The following is a 6000-nucleotide window of genomic DNA, read 5'->3' on the forward strand; positions in this document are numbered from 1 at the left end:
AAAAACCAAGTGTACAATAAATAGACTTTACCTCAGAACCACTTTTATTATTTATATTACTCAGTGGAGTCCAGCTGAAAGGTTGAAAACAACCTAATATTTTGGGTAAATTATTTCCCTTAAAACAAAGCCCCTTTGTTAGTGAGTCAGTGGAAAAAACAAAGTAATGCTGAATGGAATCTTCAGAGGACAAAAACCAAGAGAAATTGGGAACTCAGAGAGGACAGGCAACATTTGAGTGGATAATGGCACATTTTCTAGAATTGATAAAAGGCATTGATTCTCAGATTCAGGAAGCCCCAAACAAACAAGGTAAATAAAAGGAAACCTACATCTAAACACATTGTGCTGAATATGATCATAAGCACTTAACATCTGTTTCCAAACTTCTTCTGTGTTTTGGGTTTTGTTTTGTTGTTATTGTGGAATGCTACAGGCTCCATGTGCCAGGTGTTCTCAGCCCAGGTCCTGGATGTGGCTTTGGTTCTGCCTGTGCTCTCTTGTGAGACTTGGAAGCTAGAAGTGAAGTAAGGCCATCTTTCTGCTGCAGTTTTTTCCAGCCAGTCAGGTCCGGAGACATGAATGTTTCAAGGAAGTGGCACAGCCGGACTCTGATCCAGTACCTGACAGCCACTGGCATGCGGGACTACAGGCACGTGAGGCAGGTTTTGGCGGCTAGACTCAGCATTCTCCTGTTCAGTCACCCACCCTATGGAGCATCCTGACTCTAAACCATAACTACAGTAGTGAGTCCTGCATGCAGTAGTGATGACAGCACTTGACACTCCTCCCGTGTTAAATCTCACGTGTTCTCAGTGTTGTCTCTTTCTCCTCACTCATAACCTGAGGATGATAATGTAGGCCTCCCATGACCCAGACCTGCAAACCAACTAGAGAAGGAATGGAAAAGATACACACAGAAACTCATCTCTCCCGAATGCATTGGGCTCACTCTGAGGGGCAGCTGCCCACTCCTTCTCTGTCTCTGTCTCAGGCGGAGTTCCCTATTCTGGGTGCCTGGCTTAGAAAGGTTCATGTTCAGCAAGAAATTCAGCAAGAAAGCCCTGCAGTGCTGAGCCCAAGGTAGTAAGACTTCTGCCACCAAACCCTCTGATAAATTCCCTGTGTCTTTGTTCAGGGAACCCTGGTAAACAATCAGTCTCTTCTACATTGTTTTTCTTCCTTTTCATTTTAGTTTCTTCTTTGATGAAATTCACAGTCTTGTAAAGTGTAATTATAGTGCTTGGAATTGCTAATTCCACTTCAACATTTTTTTTCCTTAACAATTTATCGTTTTTGGCTTTTGTTTTATTTAATTTCTGAAAGTATTCTTAGGACTTTGAATAGATGTGTTTTCTCTTTCTAAATAAGTGAAATGCTTTATCTTATTATTTTTAATATTAATAGTAAAAGCAATGAAGACTGAATTGACTTCTGAGCATCTCTGTGACCTTATCCCAAAATTTTTCTTTATTATGAATTCTTATTTTTGTTATTCTCTCCAAATATGTTATTTGCTCATTGGCTTACATGTTATTTCAGTGGTTATATTGGAGAGTTTTAAACATTTTCCATATGATTTAGTTGCGATTTATTTAAATTCTTGCATCAATAATAGTTAAAACAATAAATCATTACTTATAATAATCTTTCATTTAATTGCACGGTGACCAAGCAACATAATCTGAAGAATTTCTTATGTTGTTAGTTTATTCAGATTTTATGTCTCATTTTTATGTGTTTTATAGCTATCAGAAAGAAAATAAATTCTATGTTTTGGGGGTATATACATCTATAAACTGCTATAATTTCTACTTTTTTTAAAGTACTGTGTATTGAGCACATACTCATGACAACTGTTGTACTTGGTGCCTTACATATGTGTCCCCAAATACTTGATAGTAACCCTATTAACCTCAACATATTTGATAGTAAATATTAACCCTGTTTTACAGATGATGAAAGCAAGGCTCAGATTTTTCTTTAATGTTTTAAGTGTTGTAGACTGCTTGTGACATCTAAAATATCTCACCCTGACTGTATTTCTGTTTTCTCTGAATTTTTGATAATTTTTTTCTGTATATTTTGTTTATATATTTATCTGTGCCTAGAGATTCCATATGTTTGTCTTTAAGGTTAATTATGCCTTTTACCAATATAAAATTACTTTCTTTATTCTATTTGTTGAGCTTCATTTTAAAACTTTGGCACCAAAATGGTGACTAGGTGGAGGGGATTAAAAGGAGAGGAAGGAATTTGCAGGTATAATCCTTAGTAATTCCTGTTTATTCCATTTATTTTAAGTCATTCCATTTATTGTAAGGTCTCTTGCAGATGCTCTAGACTTGGGGCCAGTAGATTGTGAGCTTTATTGTTGACTTACTCAGAATTTTAAAAAAGTAATCCTGGTCTCTACCTATCTTGCAGGCATGTTGTAAGGAGAAAATGAAATAACAAATATTCCTTTTGATTATTTTAAAGACCTGTGTAAATTGAGCACAGCATTATTTCTTCACAAGGTTTCCCTCTGACCTCACTTCTGGCCTCTCCTTTGATGAAGCCTCTGACCTTACTAGGGTTAATATAACTGTTAAGTCTCCTGATTCCTGAACTCAGAATCCTGAGACACTGATCCAAGGAAAATAATTCTATCCATTAAGGAATTTCTAGTGCTTAGCTTTTGCATTCCCTGAGAGAATGTTAAAGAAGCAAAAGTCTTGTCAATATTCACTGATGTTCTCAGTCAAAAACTTACATAGATACTTGAAGCCAAATAAAATATGTAGATGTCTGAAGCCATGAGTCTCCCAGATATCACTTAAGGTGTATCCTCAAGACAAGATGTCACAATCTAAAACTGCTGTGCAGCAAACTGAAAGGAAACTCCCTCCTCAATGAGCCAAATTCCTAGCATAGTCTCTCTCAATTTCAGAATTTCCCATATGTTCCTGTCAATCTCATTCATCCAGGCATTTCCCATTTAGTTAATATGGTTTATTTTCCTTTAAAAATATTATTACTCATTCTTAAGAATCTTCTCCTCTGGCTAAATCATTCTAGCAGGTGATTTATGCGACTGTTTCTCCCTGACACATGCCATTCTGCAACTATTTGTTTGCAATTACAAATCTGCTATGCAGGGAGCAAACGCTATGTTTTCCTCATTTCTGTATCCCCAATCACTAGCTTACTACCCATGCATATGGGTTTGCTGAATTCAGTTTACTGGATTTTCAAAGCACTTTATTTTTAACAAAACATATACCTGTCTTTTATTGTTATATCAAGATGTTAGAAAGGGATGCCTGCCACCTCGTCTTACACATAGGAGGGTTTTTGGCTTCTGTGGACTGCTGGGAGAGCTTAATATATGACCATCATAGTTGAAAGACATAGGGTTTTGGTTTGAGGCCTGATGAGAATCTTAATACAAAATGTGGGCTAATGGTCCCAGTGGCTGAAACAGGGCATGTGCCATTATATTGAGATGGAACAACGCTGCTGCAGTTTGTCAGGGTAAGGGATGGTGATGGGAACCATGTGTAAGAAAGAGCCTTGGGGGCTTATCCTATATGGCCACCTAAAGAGGCAGAAGAACCTCAGCAACAAAAACCTGGAGATGAATATTACATTACCAGGAGCTACAGGAGGCGTAAGTGACCATCTACATTAGAGAAGCATCTGCTAAGGACAAGGAAACTGAAGCCTGAGAGGCCTTATCATAGCTTCCAAAGATCCAGAAAATAGCTTCTTGGAAGATTCTGCTTTAAACATCTGCCATGTTTAAATTGACTTTGTTCACTCAATTCAATTGATGCTTTTTCTATCCGTTTTATACTCCCTAGTCAGCAAGTCCTGGGGTAAGAAAGAAGATCAGAGTAAGAAGCAACTAATCACATCCCTCCTTGCCACTAGAGGCTTCCAGGCTGAAACAGGCTGATACAGGGAGAGGAGGAGAAGATACGCAACTAAGTCACATTTTGAGATCTGTTTAATAATAATTCTAATTTCATGTTCTCACTTATTTGTGAGATCTAAAAATCAAAACAATTGAACTCATGGAGATAGAGAGTAGAAGCATGGTTACCAGAGGCTGGGAAGGGTAGTGGGGGTTTGAGGCAAAGTTGGAGATGGTTAATGGGTACAAAATTAGAAAGAATAAATAAGATCTAGTATTTGATAGCACAACAAGGCGACTATAGTCAGTAATAATTTAACTGTACATTTTAAAATAACTAAAAGAGTCTAATTGGATTGCTTGTAACACAAAGATAAATGCTTGAGAGAATGGATACCCCATTTTACATGATGTGATTATTACTCATTACATGCCTGAATCAGAACATCTCGTGCACCCCATAAATATATACATCTACTATATACCCACAAAATTGAAATAAATAATTTTTAAAAATAATTCTAGTTACTAACTTCACACTGTACTTATTATTTTAAATGTCGTAAATAGAAAAGACTTGGGATCCACTGGAGTTTCCATCTGGCAGTAAGGAAAAATGATCTCCTCTGAATCAACAATAACAGGGTGGAGGGAGATAATGAACTTGTGCTCTGCTTTATATCATGAGTTATATATGACTGATCCCTCTACTACATGATACACTCAATAACCAGTGAGGGATGAGGGGCAAGTGTAAAGTCAAGACCTACAAAGGTTATCTAGAGCCCACAAAATGTCAGATAGGTATCTGTTGCAAAAATAGAACCTACTCTGGCTAGTTTAAGCAGAAAAAAATATATTATGGGATATTAAGTAGCTCAGTGAGCTGGAGAAATAAGATTATGACTGATTTTCCAAAAACTATTCCCAGAGGAAACTCACTCTGTAACAGTGCTTCCACCATGGACCCCTAAACCAAGCCACTGGCATCTTTACCCAGTCTGTTTTCTCACATGACTCACTCCAAAATTGCAGGTCCACTTGGTGGACTCTAGATAACATGCCAGCACTTCTAACAAAGGGAACCATCATAATAGGGGAACAATCATAGGGGAACAATAAAAATATAGAGTACATTTACAAGATGTTGGACAGTCAAAAATGACAGAAGCCTTCAGCTCAAGGTGTATAGTATCTAGTGTGCCCTGCACACTCACTTTTCTTTCTTGTTTTTTATTTTTAACTTTTATTTTAGGTTTGGGGGCACATGTGAAGGTTTGTTACACAGGTAAACTCATGTCACAGGGGTTTGCTTAGATTATTTCATCACCCAGCTATTAAGCTCAGTACTCAATAGTTATCTTTTCTGCTCCTCTCTCTCCTCCTGCTCTCCACCCTCAAATAGACCCCAGTGTCTGTTCTTTCCTTCTTTGTGTTCATAATTTTTTTGGGGGGGGGGCATCTACAGTAATTTTATTGTAACAGAGAAACCAGGCTGCAATAAGCCTACATGATTAGAGCAGATGATGATTCCTTCCAGTAGGTGAAGGCTGAATCCTGCTGGTAGCACATAAAATCTAGAATATCTCTCCTGGCACCACCCTGCACCGCTGGACTCACAGCGTGAGATGAGTGACTGCACAACCACATTCAACAAAGGGAGGAGGTCCAACTGGGCAGAGACAACATCCCAACCAGAGAGGATTACACAATCATTCAAGAGGATGCCAAGATAAAGTACAGTTATCTACTCTCCACTATTCTTTGCTGAGAAAGGTGAGGGTATGGCATCAGCAGAAAATTATGTTCTTGGGCCGGGCACAGTGGCTCATGCCTGTAATCCCAGCACTTTGGGAGGCTGAGGCCGGCAGATCACAAGGTCAGGAGATCAAGACCATCCTGGATAACACAGTGGAACCCCCATCTCTACTAAAAATACAAAAAATTAGCCCGGCGTGGTTGCAGGCACCTGTAGTCCCAGCTACTCGGGAGGCTGAGACAGGAGAATGACGTGAACCCGGGAGGTGGAGCTTGCAGTGAGCAGAGATTGCACTACTGCACTCCAGCCTGGGCAACTGAGCAAGACTCCATCTCAAAAACAA

Source organism: Rhinopithecus bieti, unplaced genomic scaffold (assembly GCF_001698545.2).
Source record: "Rhinopithecus bieti isolate Rb0 unplaced genomic scaffold, ASM169854v2 scaffold_1853, whole genome shotgun sequence".
Classification (NCBI taxonomy): domain Eukaryota; kingdom Metazoa; phylum Chordata; class Mammalia; order Primates; family Cercopithecidae; genus Rhinopithecus; species Rhinopithecus bieti.